This window comes from Anabrus simplex, chromosome 1, assembly GCF_040414725.1.
Source record: "Anabrus simplex isolate iqAnaSimp1 chromosome 1, ASM4041472v1, whole genome shotgun sequence".
In the NCBI taxonomy this organism is placed as follows: Eukaryota; Metazoa; Arthropoda; class Insecta; order Orthoptera; family Tettigoniidae; genus Anabrus; species Anabrus simplex.
The window spans coordinates 330,552,697-330,570,142 of record NC_090265.1 but is presented as its reverse complement, the minus strand read 5'-3'; positions in this window follow the sequence as shown (position 1 = coordinate 330,570,142).

Here is a 17,446-nt window from a genome sequence, read left to right as displayed (position 1 = left end):
TCAGTGACGTTATGGTCACACTATATGGTCTAAATTGTCACAGCAATGAAGACAATCATGACATTTTAAACACAGCTAACGCCTATGATATGTACTATAACAGCCAGAATAATAATTGTATTTTCAAGTGAAGGGTTCAAGAAGAGGACATAAACGTGAAGTGGTTATCGAATTGTGGAACAGTTCCAATAAATCCAACAATTAAGTGTAATTCGACCTTGATTCTGTCCTTGTACAGAAATAAATGTAAATCCACAGCCTGCTTTTCTAGTCAGTTGACTGGAATGGATTGAATGAAGCCCTTTATTTCCGCCGAGGGAAGGTAATTGTGCCGCCTGGCAAGGTTTGTCGAACTCCTATGGTCAATTATTACAGTAAATGAATGATATGAATGAAATGATTGTGAAGATATTACTGGAATGAAAGAAGACAGGGGAATCCACAGTACCTGGAAGAAACCTGTCCAACTCTGCTTTGCCCAGCACAAAACCCATATGCAGGGACCGGGGTACGAACCACCGAAAGCAGCGGTGAGAGGCCGATACTCCACCGTATGTACCACGGAAGGATCATTTGTTCAGAAATGAATAAATAAAAGTACGTTACCCACGTGTGTTTATTTTCTATCGCTACTTATCAAGCCGGTAGTTTTGGCTCGGTATGATTTCAGTCATAGAACTATGATTATTAATTGTGTATTACTGTATAATGAAATACATCTTCTAATGTCATGAAATGAGTGTTTTATACACATAATATTTTCATATTCTATCCACGGCCCCCAAATATGCATAACACTAGTGTGGAGTCGCGAAGCTTCATGGGAAACGGTTCCGGTGCTCGGGGTCGAAAGAGTCCCACATTCTCGACTCCAGGCTTCAGTCACACCCATCCCTACAGAAAAGCAATAAAATTAAGTCACCTAAAGATGACGGGCAGAATAAATGGAAACAGATCAAATAACCAGTTACGTAGAAAATACGAGGGCTTTAAATAAAATAGTGGCAACGTAGTTCGGACACTTACAGGAGATCGGGCATGCGCAAATAGGATATGGGAGCGGTCAGGTGGCGCTGTTGTCGATATGTAGTGTGCATTTGACGGGCATCCAGTTGGTTGTGGTGGTGTTTTATGTGTTGAAGTGAAGAATGTCGACTTCACCGCTCTAACGCATATTTTCAAAACGTGATCAACGTTCGTTGATTAAAATCGAGGCTTCCCGTGGAAAAAAATGCATCAGAATGTTATCGAGGATTACGTGAAGCCTGTGGCGAGAATGGATTATCGTATAGGCGGTTTCACGGTGACTCAAGCGTCAAGCTCTTATTGCAACGGTGGCATAGGGAGGTCTTGGATCACCCTCCGTACTCACCAGACATGATTCCTTGTGGCCTCGACCTGTTTCCGAAGTTGAAGGAACCCCTCCGAGGCCGCCGATTTCTTGACGTGGCATCTGTACTTCACGCAGTAGGGCGCTCGTTCGCTGTCATTAACAGAGAACGATTTGCCAACGGTCCTCTACGGCTTCCCGACATTTGGCAAAAGGTAATAGACATTGCAGGTGACTACAGTGAAGGGATCTAATTCAATTGTACTTGCTAGTTCATTAAATATTGCGTTCAGTGAATATTGCCACATCTTTATTTACAACCTTTGTACGTAAGGAAGGCAGGGTAAAAATCACATCGTAAACCACACGTCGATCACAATTAATAATAGTAACGCAGCACCAAACGCCACAACTCAACAGCAACACAACAGCATGTCCAGTCGAAGTCTACGACAATAATCTCCGAAGCTCGAGACGACACACATCAAAGCCGCTTCGAACCAAGAAAGTCAACCATCAACAATAGCAAAAGGTAAACAGGATAGTACGATATATCACCGTGTACAACAATCGAGATAACAATAATACTAACCTACATGACATAATTATTACAGAGATGAAGTTAACATGAAATCCCGATAAATATTACCTTTTCACATAAGGTGACATCTAGAGTAAATTTAAAATCTTTTGAAACCATCGGACTAATAACATAATACAGTCTGTAAGAAATAATCGAACGCACAGTTAGTATCGGGGCACTAACGTAAATAAACAGGAACCCAGTTACGTAGACAGCATAATATACACTTAAAATAAGCCCATAAAATAATAATAATTGCATAGTATAGGGATGACACGAAGTGAAATAAACGAAAATAGCATGTGTCCACAATACCCAAGAAACACAAAAAGATGCTATAATAATAATAATAATAATAATAATAATAATAATAATAATAATAATAATAATAATAATAATAATAATAATAATAATAATAATAATAATAATAATAATAATAATAAATAATAAGCTGTTATCTCCTGCACACTCCTTTAAACTGTCAGTAATTCCAATATGTTTTCATACAAGGTTCCACACTCGTACTTGTTACTGATGACGAAATAAAATGTTTATCATTTCACAGGTAAAACAGTTAGGCCTATATTAAAATTTTTACAATACAACCCTTCACATTTATAGTACGTCGCAGACATAAAACAGTAGGCCAGATATGAATCTCCACAGAGATAGCACACCAAACAACACAGTTCTCCAACATAGAAATAACTTACAATTTCACGTACACCATAAATAATCCAGTATTGGGTACACAAGGAGAGTAGCAGCTACTAGGTTTTTTAGTTTAACGTACTATAGAATACCGGGATTAAAACCCTGCTCCATAACGAAGTCTCGGATTGTAACGATTTTCTGTAGAGAGTCACAAGCGCCAGCCATGTTGTGTTCCTTCCTTATCCAGCTAGCTCAGAGACCAACAGTCGACACACTGGCGTGCTAGCGGAATTCAAATAATCGATACCAATAGTTTTAATATTCATGCTCGGATAAAATATAATTATGATCCCTTAATGTCGGTCCACAATAACACGTGAGACTTGAATAGAGTTCATACTGGAGATTATAACACAACTTGTGACTGCTAATACCGGCATGGACCATGTTATTTGTAATTGAACATACATTTTCGCGTAATTTGTAGGTCAAGTCAACCGCGTTCTCGGCTTATTACATTTTATTACATTTTAAAAGTTACACAAGATGCTGTAATACTGTCACAACTAACCGTCTCTCCTTTCATACAACACAATACTGTCACAACTGAAAGCACAGACAGGCTGAGCACGCCTATGGAGTACAGCAGCAGCAGCAGCAAGGAACACCTGTGCTATCTGTGTCAGACTCGAGATACTCGTGAACTCACGGCCTCAGTGCCTCGTTAGACTTACAAGAGGTAGCCAGGCTTGCTCCTGCCCTGACAGTAACGTGCAGACAACCCGAAACACCGGACTCGTACCTGCTCCGTTCCTGATCACTACTGTACTCATGTCAAGAGAACTTGTTGTAGGTCTACACTTTAAGGCCACCACACACATAAAGCTAAGCTACACTATGCAACTCAACGAAAATTCGCTCCAATGAAGTTATTTGGAATGGCACATACTGCTATACCAAACTACGCTAACCTAAGCCATGCCAAGTTAAATTTTACCCATCACCAAGGAGGTGATTTTCATAGCTGTAGCTGACTTCGCGCATGCCTACTTTTTTGCCCAGCGTCTAGCAAACAATTATTTAATGTCTGTGGCTTTTGTGAATTACCTCAGTACAGCAGCCACTATATTGCTTAATTGTTTCTGTGTTCGTTAATTTTCATGGAAGCCAAAGGATAAAAGACTGATTGAAGAGATACAAAACTATACTTGTCTGTCAAATTATTAGAAAGCATATAACCATGAAAGACAAGTGTTGGCAACAAATAAATGAAACTCTGGAAATTGATTGTAATCATCTATTGCTTTTGCATACATTTTAGCCTACATTCTGTAATTTGAGTAGGCTACTTCACATTCAGTTTTTTCTTAATAGAGAGAAGTTCATGAAATTGTTCCTGATTTAGACGAAGGTAATTTTTAATTCTTCATCATTTCCATACAATGCTTGAATCAAATGATGGAATTCACCATGAATTATTCTCCCTCAAATTTTACGTATAAAGAATCCTCTTCTCTTTCTTTCCTTCTCTTTTTTCGTCTTCCTGAACAGCGATCAATAAAAATGTCTCCTCTTCAATTGAACCGCCATCTTGAAACGGCTGCCTAGAATAGTTTAGCTTAGCTTTTTATTCGTGACATAGCACAGCATAACTTGGCATTGCTTAGCATAACGTAGCTTAACGTAGCTTATCTTAGCTTTTTATTCGTGACGTAGTACAACACAGCTTGGCATTGCTTAGCATAGTGTAGCTTAACTTAGCTTATCTTAGCTTTTTATTCGTGACGTAGCACAGCATAGCTTGGCATAGCTTAGCACAGCGAAGCTTAACGTAGCTTATCTTAGCTTTTTATTCGTGACATAGCACAGCATAGCTTGGCACTGCTTAGCATAACGTAGCTTAACGTAGCTTATATTAGCTTTTTATTTGTGACATAACACAACAACGCTTGGCATTGCTTAGCATAGCGTAGATTAACGTAAGCTTATCCTAGCTTTTCATTCGCGACATAGCACAGCGTAGCTTGGCATTGCTTAGCATAGCGTAGCTTAACGTAGCTTATCTTAGCTTCTTATTCGTGACATAGCACAGCATAGCTTGGCATTGCTTAGCATAACGTAGCTTATCTTAGCTTTTAATTCGTGACATATCACAGTATAGCTTGGCATTGCTTAGCATAGTGTAGCTTAACGTAGCTTATCTTAGCTTTTTATTCGTGACATAGCACTACACAGCTTGGTATTGCTTAGCATAGCATAGCTTAACGTAGCTTATCTTAGCTTTTTATTCGTGACATAGCACAACACAGCTTGGGATTGCTTAGCACAGCGTAGCGTAACGTAGCTTATCTTAGCTTTTTATTCGTGACATACCACAGCATAGCTTGGCATTGCTTAGCATAGTGTAGCTTAACGTAGCTTAGCTTTTTATTCGTGACATACCACAGCATAGCTTGGCATTGCTTAGCATAGCGTAGCTTAACGTAGCTTATCTTAGCTTTTTATTCGTGACATAGCACAACACAGCTTGGGATTGCTTAGCACAGCGTAGCGTAACGTAGCTTAGCTTTTTATTCGTGACATACCACAGCATAGCTTGGCATTGCTTAGCATAGCGTAGCTTAACGTAGCTTATCTTAGCTTTTTATTCGTGACATACCACAGCATAGCTTGGCATTGCTTAGCATAGCGTAGCTTAACGTAGCTTATCTTAGCTTTTTATTCGTGACATAGCACAACACAGCTTGGGATTGCTTAGCACAGCGTAGCGTAACGTAGCTTATCTTAGCTTTTTATTCGTGACATACCACAGCATAGCTTGGCATTGCTTAGCATAGTGTAGCTTAACGTAGCTTATCTTAGCTTTTTATTCGTGACATAGCACTACACAGCTTGGTATTGCTTAGCATAGCATAGCTTAACGTAGCTTATCTTAGCTTTTTATTCGTGACATAGCACTACACAGCTTGGTATTGCTTAGCATAGCATAGCTTAACGTAGCTTATCTTAGCTTTTTATTCGTGACATAGCACAACACAGCTTGGGATTGCTTAGCACAGCGTAGCTTAACGTAGCTTATCTTAGCTTTGTGTGTGTGGCAGCCTTTAGTCCGTTTCCTGATACGGGGTCAGGGATGAAGCAACAATAAATTATATGACACATTTTACGGCCAGATGCCCTTCCTGAACTAATGAAGATGAAATGATCGATTGTCAAAGAAACTGAATAAGGAGAAGGGAAGGAATCGGCTGTGGTTTATGAACAGGAAGTGTCCCGGAGTTTGCCTGGAAATGGGAAACGCAGAAAATAATTTCGTGTGACCTTCATAATAATGATAACGAATTCAGCTGCTCCCTAGATGTACGTGAAGGACTCTTACACTATATTACATTACTCTGCAGCTAATTCCCAGTGATTTATGGAATTTCAACACCAGTAGCAAGTACTACATTCCTTTTATCACTCATTTTCTCATAAATATGTATATATCGTTATAAACACTTTGTTACAGTATATTACACTGTCGATATAAATAAATCACAAATGTGTCATTATTAAATTGAAATTAAATTATGGAAGTCAATTCTGCATAGGAATTTTTATGCGCGCCATTTATGTAATGGAGTGTGATTATTTATCTCTAAATTGATTTATTTTCCTACAATCGAGTTCAGTTAGCTTCTTTGTATTTTATTTATAACTTGCAACCTTGGATTTTATTACTGATTTATGCACTAATTTTGTCCGATCCGTCCAGTAGAGCTTGAGTTACCGCACTTTTATTTTATTTCATTTTAAAATCTAGCTTCCATATTTTTGAACTCATGTGCCTTATTTTTTTAGTTATTCACCACTGAGAACTTAGGTACTGTATCGAGTCAATCAAACTACTTATTTGCGTGACTTAATAATGATGCATAGGTAAAAATGATTTCGGTGAAAAACTTAAAGAATATAGCTATTCTCAATGCGTCTTTGGCGGGTTAGTTTTTGTAATTGCAGCATTAATGCCATCCAGCAGAGACGAGTGGCAGCAGGCTAGACAAACACACCTCAATTAACAACAGTCGGTCAGTGTAATGTTAATGTTGATTAGTTGTAGGGTTTAGGACATTGCAAACCAACACATTTCTTCTTTTTCTTCCGGCTCGGCGATCTCAGGGCATTTGACTTCGGCTTTCAGCTACTGCTTCTATTTTCATTTTTCCTCATTCTTCCTGTGATCGTTCCTTCAAAATTTTCTTCTCTTTCGATAGTTTTATTTGTTACCTTCCTGATAAATAGGGGCTAATGGTTTTCAGTTTATAAAAGTAATCACGACAACTACCGTTATCGCCAGTTCGTTACCATGACGACTGCCGGGCTGAGTAGCTCAGACCATAGAGTGCTGGCCTCTGAGCCCAACTTCTCAGGTTCCATCCTGGCTCAGTCCGGTGGTATTTGAAGGTGGTCACATTCGTCAGCCTCGTGTTGATAGCTTTACTGGCACATTAAAGAACTCCTGCGGGACAAAATTGCCGCACATTATTATTATTATTATTATTATTATTATTATTATTATTATTATTATTATTATTATTATTATTATTATTATTATTATTATTATTATTATTATTATTGGCAAGAAGACTGAACAATATTCCCACATCGATTATGCTCGGCGTTGATGGACATTTAAATTGGTGAATATCTCCGTTATTACAGCTCGTACGGTAACATGTATCATATATAAAAGATTGCGATTTAACGTTTCTGTACTCGTTATATACACGTTTTAGATGTGTTTGGGTCATAAGTCAGTAGAATGGTTTGGTGCAGCCACCCTATCTTGTGCTAACCTCTTCATTTATACGTAACTACTACATCCTACATCTACTCCAATCTGTCACCTTCAGCATTCTTCAGTAACATTATATTTCAAGTGCTTCCACTATCTTTCTTTCTGAGCTACACATTGTCCATACAGTGCCACTCTCTAGACGGAAATATTCAAACACATCTTTCTAATTCCGATATCAAAGTGAGAACTTTTTACTTTTTTGCTACTCGTTTAACTTCGCACTAACACAACGAATGTTTTCGTCCACGGAAGGATGGGAAAGGGGTAGGATTGGGAAAGTAGCGACTGTGGCCTTAATTAAGGTGGTGTGAAAATGGGAAACCATCTTCAGGACTGCCGGCTATGGGATTCGAACCCACTATCTGCCGAATGCAAGCTCACACCTACGCAACACTAACCGCACGGCCAACTCGCTCCGTGGAATATTTATTTTCTTAAGAAGACCTTCCTTACTTGTGCTAGTCTGAATTTTATATTAAACTTACTTCTGTCGTCAATATTTATTCCACAACCCAAATAACAATATTCATCTACTTCCTTTAAGACTTCATATCCTAATTTAATATATCCTGCATCAGCTGATTTCGTTCGACTACACTCCATTACTTTTGTTTTGAATATATTTATTTTCGACTTGTACTCCTTCTCCAAATTTGTGTCCATACCATTCAGTTATTTCTTCTGATCTTCTGCAGATTCGGATAAAAAAATATTACCGGCAGATCTCAGAGTTTTGATTCCCTCTCCTTGGATTGAGATTCCTTTTTGATTTCCTTTACCTCAAGTTCTAAGTGGACAGAACTAACATTTCCGGAGATATCCGGAAATTTGAGTGATGCAAAAATCGTGACTATCTCCGTTACATGCCTTTGCTGGCAAGATGTAGTGTTTACAGTGCACTATGTCTTCTGGTATGGGCTAGAATAAAATTGTTACTTTCATTGACCTGTCTCAGTCTTATACTTGGCTTTGACAATATGAAAGTGGCTGAGGTATGAGCGATGCTAGTAATGCCATTCCTTATGCAGCCAGTCCCTGCTATGAATGGTGTGAAAATGTCACTCATAGGGTCGGTTGGTGCATGCATTTCAGTGGGCTTGGCAGACTGATGTGCAATAGCAACTTCTGGCTCAGTGAGGAAAGCAACGGGAAACTACCTCACTCCTCATTTCCCTAGTACGCCTCTTCAGTGACACCTAGGCCATCTATGACAGCTAATGGTGAACCTGTTGAGGATCCAACCAGCCTTCGGGCTGAATACCCAACATACAACATCTCCGTTACAAGCACATACACTACCGGCTACCCTGATGCGAGGTAATGTTACGAACAGAAACACACACACGTGTCATAACGCTCTTGCAGAGCAGACGAAGTTAAATGTATGATGTAAATTTAAATGGTCTGATTAATAAATATCAGCCGTAGTTTCTAAGACATTCAAAATTTCTATATGTCGCACATATAGCGGAATTTGTGACTTACACAGGTGCCACAAAAATACTTTTAAATATGGCCTACAAGCTCGCTGCAGTATGTTGTTAAATTTACGACACGATCATATTCCTCAATGAAACTACATAAATTCGACATGTTTGATGTCCTCTAACCTCGATGGTATTAGATTTGTGAGGTTATAGAGACCCTTTCATTTTGGCATCTCTCACGGTCTTCCCTTTCTTTCACTGGTAACCTTTATTTGAAATGTCGAACATTTTCAATTTTCTCATCTTACTTTTAAGAGGCGGTGAATATCACGTTGTACTAATACTAAAATCATTTCCTTTTACTCAGACTAACTTCGACTCTTATATACCAAGACCAAGATATAAAGTGTAGAGACAAAATTAAATTTTATTTTTTAGATTAGCTTTTATTAGCGTAGAAGGAAATCCTGACTTCAGCTTTGTAAAACTGTGGTGCAAATAATATCAAAGGTATTTAAGAAATTGTTTGTATAATATCTGAAACATGCATAACCTCTTTAATTCTCTGTAGAGGCATACAAATTGACTTCCTATTCTATGTTGCAAATATGCTACACCATACTTCAGCTGGTAAATGCTTCGCCTCAATTAGCCTTTAACTGAAACGATTAATTGGAATTATGGGGAATTATACCACGTAACAAACACATGTATCATAGTTCGTCAAATTACCGGCTTTCTTGTAGCTAATATTGACAATGAAATACTGTTATTACAACGAATCATTAAAATACAAGTTTCCTTGAAGTACAGCATTCCATGAACGGAGTACGTAGTTGTTCGTTTCCCCGCAATTAAATAAACTAACATCCACTTCTGAACTACTTGCGACAAATAAGCTTTACAAAAAAGAAAAAGAAAAGAAACTGGAATTCTGCGAATTACAACCTTGATACTCAAGACGATATAATTGGTGTTTCAATATTATTCCCGTCATTAGCAGTTAAGCTGTTTTCATATTATCCTCGTTACCGGGCAAGTTGGCCGTGTGGTTAGGGGCGCGCGGCTGTGAGGTTGCATCCGGGAGATAGTGGGTTCCAACCCCAGTGTCGGCAGCCCTGAAGAGGGTTTTGCGTGGTTTCCCATTTTCACACCAGGCAAATGCTGAGGCTGTAGCTTAGTTAAGGCCACGGCGGATTCTTTCCCACTCCTAGCCCTTTCTTATCCTATCTGTGTCGGTGCGACGTAAAATATATTCTAAAAAAGAAAAAGTATCCTCCTTGTTAAGGTAAAGGAAACGTGTTTATATTTCATATTTATATTTTTTCTTCATTGTAATATTAATAATAATGTCAATGTTTTACGTCCCACTAACTACATTTTGAAGGTTTGAGGAGACGCTGAAGTACCGGAATTTAGTCCCGCAGGAGTTTTTTTTTCACTTGGCAGTAAATCTACCGACACGAGGCTGACGTATTCGAGCACTTTGAAATACCACTGGACTGAGCCAGGATCGAATCTGCCAAGTTGGGGTCAGAAGGCCAGCGCCTCAACCGTCTGAGCCACTCAGCCCGGCTGTCTTCATTGCAATTCAAATTGTGGGCCAATAATAAAACAAGAGTCTGTCATCTGAAGTATCTATTCTGAATTCTAACGATAACTCGGGACATTCTTCACGGCAAGAATTATTTATTTAGCGTATGATGCTTCAGTTGACAATCGTTTGAAATGTATGTTACATATACGTGTTATTAGAAAAATATTAACATATTTATATACAGTGTATAGAGATATAGAGTATTTACAGACTATCTGGGAGGCACACACACACATACACACGCACACACACACACATACACACACATACACACACACACACACACACACACACACACACGCACACAACTGTAGGTTCTGAGATTTCATCACAAGCTGATGTCAAGTCCTTCCAGCCAAGTGAGTGCCGTAGAGGTTACTTGATGTAGCTCCTCCATAGGCCAAGTGAATGCTCGTAGAGGACATTCTTTCACGATGTGACTGATGGATTGCACTTCAGCGCCACAGTTGCAGGAAGGGGACTTCAACCACCCCCACTGATGTAGTGCAGAAGCAGTTCTTCCAACGCCGCAGCGTATCCTGTTTAATTTAGTCCAGATGATACGTGGGAGGTTGAACCCAGGGGGTTTTGCTGTTGGGTCATCGATGTTGATTAGACCATGTGGGTGAAATCTGGCCCATTCTTCCTTCTATGCTTCGTCAGGTATAAAAAGGTATGTCAGTTCCCTGGCCGTCTTCCAGGCAGGCTTCCGGGATTTCAGTCTCGCAACGGCGTTTTCTTCTGTATTCTGGTGGATGAGAAGTGAGCTGTTCATAATCACCTTAGTCCATAATCTGACAAGGGCATTTTGTCGTCTGATGTGAGGAGGTTGAATGTGGCTCAGTACGGGTAACCACTGTACTGGAGTGGAGTGCAGGGTGCCAGATATAATTCTCATTGTGTGGCGCAGCTGGACATCGACCAGACGAGTATGGGATTCGCGACCTTGAAACCATGATGTGAATCGACCATCACGTTGTGGGCGGATAGGTAATCGGTATGTCATTGTGGGTTTTAACGATAACACACTGCCTCTCAGGTGAGATTGTGAACATTCTGCAATACATCCACATTTCAGAGTCCCCCAGCTGGTTCATTGCTGAAGCCTTTAGTGTCCATTCTTCGATCCGCCACCGAGTTTTGCAGCGTATAGCACCCCCTTTTTACCTTGATGACAGTGGCGATGTATGGATCCTTGGCTGAATAGTGAGCGTAGTAGCCTGCGGTTCAGAGGGCTCCGGGTTCGACGACCGGCCGGGTTGGAGATTTTAAAATTAAGTGGTTAATTCACCTGGCTCGGGGGCTGGGTGTTTGCCAGCATTCCCGCAATTAGCACCCCACACCTAACGCTACAATAGCACGCAGTTTCCTATACACTGCAGATGCTGCCCACTCTCTTAGGAGGGTCTGCCTTACAAGGGCTGCACCATGCTACCAACAGCCGCACGAAATTAATATATACAGCGGCGATGCGGCGAGGCATGTGTTCTACAAGATACCAGAGGTGCTGAAGAGCCACTGCACAGCCTCCCATAATCTACGAAGATAGTCGGAGCAGGGTCCAGGGCACGCACTTCCCTCTCGACAGCATTCCAGATGTGCTCAATGGGATTGAGATCGGAACTCTCTGGTGGCCAGGCAAGCATCTTCACGTAAGTGGAATGCTTATCGAACCAGTCAAGTCACAATTCGGGAGTGATGGATTGGAATATTGTCTTGTTGGAGGTACAGGTCGTCTGTATCAGACATCGTTCGTTGGTACAAGCTGGATACCTTGTGTCGTGAGTCAGGCGATCGCTGGTTGTCATGAGCGGACTTCTAGCGAGGAACCTCCGTGGTTAGTTCCGCAACCGGATATACGGCTAAGATCTACTCCGTGGACCCAAAGTGAACACGGATGCCTTTGTTCATCGGAGGTATTTCCAGGACTTCGTTCACTAGTATCCGGCCGCGAGAGATATCTTCACGGATGGTTCTAAGATCGGAGAAAATGTGGGTTGCCCTTTCGTCACCGATAATATGTCCGACTCGTCGGCTGAACGGTCAGCGTACTGGCCTTCCTTTCAGAGAGTCCCGGGTTCGATTCCCGGCAGGGTCGGGTATTTTAACCTTAATTGGTTCATTCCAATGGCACGGGGGCTGGGTGTATGTGTTGTCTTCATCATCATTTCATCCTCATCACGACGCGCAGGTCGCCTACGGGAGTCAAATAGAAAGACCTGTACCTGGCGAGCCGAACCCGTCCTGGGATATCCCGGCCCTAAAAGCCATACGATATTTCATTTCACCGATAATATTAGCATGAAGATCTCGGTTCCTGGGGTATGTAGCGTGTATACTGCGGAGCATTTCGTCACTATAGAAGCTCTGCATCCCCGACCCGAAGTCTCACGCTCCAGGACACTGCGCTTGAGGCGGTAGAGATGGGATCCCACGCTGAGTCCTAGGGAAAACGAACTATGGAGGACAAACAGAGTAAGAAAGTAAGGGACTGGAATTAACCAATGAAGATTAAAATCCCCGACCCAGCCGGGAATCGAAGACGGGACTCTCTGGACCAAAGGCCAGCACAGAACCGGACTGTGGCTAGGATCACAACGAGGAAACAGAATGCCCCAGCAAACATCGTCTGATACCGTACAACAGTGCTCGCCCTGAGCCACTAGAACTGCAAGTTGAAGTGTTATTGATACTTCAAAAATAACTGTATATTTTATGAATTAATTACAGTAGTGACGGTGATGGTGATTATTGTTTCAAAGGGAAGTGCAGGTGGGCAACTATCCTCTGAATTAATTACATGTTGAAGTTGAAATTTTGCTAAAGTTTCTGCTAGTGTCAGAAATGACTATAGTTCAATAAAAGAAAGCTAAGTTAGAGTCCATCATCCCACAGAAAAGTTCCAGAGTTCTAAACTTTCAGCTAAGCAACTCAGTGTTGAAATCATCCAGCGATATGAGGGACGAATTTTAAGTAAATAAAGTATAATAAAATATGAGAATATATTCTTCATTTATACCAAAAAATTACAATCCTTTCCTTAATCATCGTTATCCGGTCGATTAGATTAGCAATTTAACTTTTTCCTACCACTACGAGCGCTAATGTGAGTCAATGCATTGTTTCACTTAAGCACCACTACGAGCGCTAATGTGAGTCAATGCATTGTTTCACTTAAGCACCACTACGAGCGCTAATGTGAGTCAATGCATTGTTTCACTTAAGCACCACAACCAGCGCTAATGTGAGTCAATGCATTGTTTCACTTAAGCACCACTACGAGCGCTAATGTGAGTCAATGCATTGTTTCACTTAAGCACCACTACGAGCGGTAATGTGAAACAATGCATTTTTTCACTTAAGCACCACTACGAGCTCTAATGTGGATCAATGCATTGTTTCACTTAACCACCACTACGAGCGCTAATGTGCGTCAATGCGTTGTTTCACTTAAGCACCACTACGAGCGCTAATGTGAGTCAATGCATTGTTTCACTTAAGCACCACTAGGAGCGCTAATGTGAGTCAATGCATTGTTTCACTTAAGCACCACTACGAGCTCTAATGTGAGTCAATGCATTGTTTCACTTAAGTACCACTACGAGCGCTAATGTGAGTCAATGCATTGTTTCACTTAAGCACCACAACGAGCGCTAATGTGAGTCAATGCATTGTTTCACTTAAGCACCACTACGAGCGCTAATGTGAATCAATGCATTGTTTCACTTAAGCACCACTACGAGCGCTAACGTGAGTCAATGCATTGTTTCACTTAAGCACCACTACGAGCGCTAATGTGAGTCAATGCATTGTTTCACTTAAGCACCACTACGAGCTCTAATGTGGGTCAATGCATTGTTTCACTTAAGCACCACTACGAGCGCTAATGTGAGTCAATGCATTGTTTCACTTAAGCACCACTACGAGCTCTAATGTGAGTCAATGCATTGCTTCACTTAAGCACCACTACGAGCGCTAATGTGAGTCAAAGCATTGTTTCACTTAAGCACCACTACGAGCTCTAATGTGAGTCAATGCATTGTTTCACTTAAGCACCACTACGAGCTCTAATGTGAGTCAATGCATTGTTTCACTTAAGCACCACTACGAGCTCTAATGTGAGTCAATGCATTGTTTCACTTAAGCACCACTACGAGCGCTAATGCGAGTCAATGCATTGTTTCACTTAAGCACCACTACGAGCGCTAATGTGAGTCAATGCATTGTTTCACTTAAGCACCACTACGAGCGCTAATGTGAGTCAGCGCAGAGTCTCACTTACGCCCTTATAATTACATTCGGTTTCGAAATTTTTCAAAAATTCAAAATGCCTGAGGGTATTGAACTAAGAACAAATAACGGAGAGGATTGTGCAAATTAATTTGGCTAGGATTTGAATCAATAAGAAAACAAGCACAGAAACAAACCACTTCAGGCGATTGTTCCGGAACTGCATTTAGTCCGGAAGTAATTGTCTAAATTTGTTTTTTATTTTTAGTTTGGTAAAGATACCCAGTGCTCACAATTTGAGACATTTTCGGGCCCTTTATCCTTTCGGCACAATTGAGTAAATTACTTGTGTTTACGTTTTATTTTCGTCGTATGGGGACCCCTACCTTGCTAAGAAATTTTCTCAACATTAAAACGTGGCACAATATTTTACGATATCCTTAATATCATTTAGGAATATGAAAACAGAATATCGATATCTTCAATGGATTAGAAGTTATTTTGGTGTAACATCGTAGGTGAATTACCCTGTGTACTGTATATTTATTTCGTGTTTTTTTTAATTTCGTGTGGCTATTTTTAGCCGAGTGCAGCCCTTGTAAGGCAGACCCTCCGATGAGCTTGGGCGGCATCTACCATGTGAAAGTAACTGCGTGTTATTGTGGTGGAGTTTGGTGTGTGAGTTGCAGGAATGTTGGGAACAGCACAAAAACCCAGCCACCGGGTCATTGGAATTAACCAATGAAGGTTAAAATCACTGACCTGGCCGGGAATCGAACCTGGGACCCTCTGAACCGAAGGCCAATACGCTGACCATTCAGCCAACGATTCGGACTATTTCGTGTTAAAAATAGGGAAGAGTTTCTTGGAGCGCTTCTGTCCTTGTTTTCAACAAATACAAGTGCTGAACGACCATTTTCCGTTTGGAGCATCCACTGGATTTATGAAATAAACTTGCTGTGAGAACTCTTTTTCAGATTACAAGTTCTTGTTAATTACAACAGTAAATCCTGTGAAACTCTGTTCATACAGTTCTTCTTCTTCTTCTTCTTCTTCTTCTTCTTCTTCTTCTTCTTAATCTGTTTACCCTCCAGTGTCGGTTTTTCCCTCGGACTCAGCGAGCAATCCCACCTCTACCGCCTCAAGGGCAGTGTCCTGGAGCTTCAGATTTTGGGTCTGGGGATACAACTGGGAAGAATGACCAGCACCTCGCCCAGGTGGCCTCACCTGCTATGCTGAACAGGGGCCTTGTGGAGGGATGGGAAGATTGGATGGGACAGGCAAGGAAGAGGGAAGGAAGCGACCGTGGGCTTAAGTTAGGTACCATCCCGGCATTTACCTGCAGGAGAAATGGGCAACCACGGAAAACCACTTCGAGGATATCTGAAGTGGGTTCGGAAACCCCTCTACTCAGTTGGCCTCACAAGACTGAGTGGATCCGGTTCCAGCCCTCGTACCACTTTTCAAATTTCGTGGCAGAGCCGGGACTCGATCCCGGGCCTCCGGGGGTGGCAGGTAATCACACTAATGAGGTCATACGATTATTATTATTATTATTATTATTATTATTATTATTATTATTATTATTATTATTATTATTATTAGCAGACCTTGATGGATGGCCATGACTGAGAGACATATTTATGATCATTTCATTTTCGCAAAGGGAAAATGGTTTCTTTTTTTATTTCTTGAGCGACTGTGCCTTATTATTCACATATCACAACACCTACCATTCTTAAATTTCTAACAGTTACAGGAACTGAACTCAGACTTCCATGTATGGTAGCTAATGACGATAACCATTATGCTACAGAAGGGTAAAAATCAAACCAAACTCCACGGCACAACAGCCCGAAGGGTCTTGGTCGACCAAGCGACCGCTGCTCAGCCCGAAGGCCTGCAGATTATGAGGTGCCGTGTGGTCAGCACGACGAATCCTTTCGGACGTTATTCTTGGCTTTCTTGACCGGGGCCGCCATCTCACTGTCAGATGGCTCCTCAATTGTGATCACGTAGGCTGAGTGGACCTCGAACCAGCCCTCAGATCCAGGTAAAAATCCCCGACCTGGCTGGGAATCGAACCCAGGGCCTCCGGGTTAGACGCAGGCACGCTACCCCTACACCGCGGGGCCGGCACCTACAGAAGCGTATATAATAATAATAACAATAATAATATTGATAATAATAATACGAATAAGAATATGAATAATATTTAGGGTAGAAATACAGATATTATATTTCATATTTAGAATATGATCATCTCTCAGAAAGGAAAATAAATTTGATCATCGGTTGAGTTAAAAAGTAATTTCGTTCACATACGATTAAAGTAAATTACCTCCATACACAATTAAACTTGAAGAAGGAGATTTCACAAAAAGAAAGATTTAGAAATGTCTGTATTGAACTGGTCCGAGGACAACTTGATTGGACTTATATGGAGCGATCTAGAGATTGCTCGGTATGAATGGTGACGTCTTTCAAGGTCAGTTAACAAATTCTTTGCTCATTCAGGTTTCGTATATGGAATATTCTGAATAAATATCAGACTTAATGTCTGGCATCAGCGCTCTTTATTTTATGACTAGCTGTAGTACCCGGTTCTGCTTGGGCACATTGCACATTCTTTGAATATTTAAGTTTGGGATTTGTATTGCCTGTTTGAAGTGACTTTTTGTACTTTTATTTATTGTGACGAACTCCTTTGTAAATTTATAGTTATCATTATGTTTTTTATTTTAAGTTTTAGTTCGAGATTATAATTTGGTGTTAAAATATTTTC